The sequence below is a fragment of the Fukomys damarensis genome, unplaced genomic scaffold (genome assembly GCF_012274545.1).
Source record: "Fukomys damarensis isolate Sample0158 unplaced genomic scaffold, DMR_v1.0_HiC HiC_scaffold_37, whole genome shotgun sequence".
Taxonomy (NCBI): domain Eukaryota; kingdom Metazoa; phylum Chordata; class Mammalia; order Rodentia; family Bathyergidae; genus Fukomys; species Fukomys damarensis.
Genome location: NW_022900949.1, coordinates 7,922,377 through 7,922,619, shown reverse-complemented (window position 1 = coordinate 7,922,619; position 243 = coordinate 7,922,377).

The following is a 243-nucleotide window of genomic DNA, read 5'->3' as shown; positions in this document are numbered from 1 at the left end:
GCGGTCCAAGCGCAGCGCCACCGTTTATTCCCCACCCGTGCCCTCGCTGGGCTCTAGGGCCAGCGTTACTGCTCACGAGGACATCATCTCTTCCAGGCCTCCCCGCCTCCGGCCTGTGGGCACCCTGACCCCGGTGGGCGTGCAAAGACCCCACGATGGTCCCCAGTCCCGGCTCTGCATTCTGGATCCGCACCCATGCTCTGTCCTGCGGGGCCCACGGCGCCGGCCAAGTGTGGGGGTGGC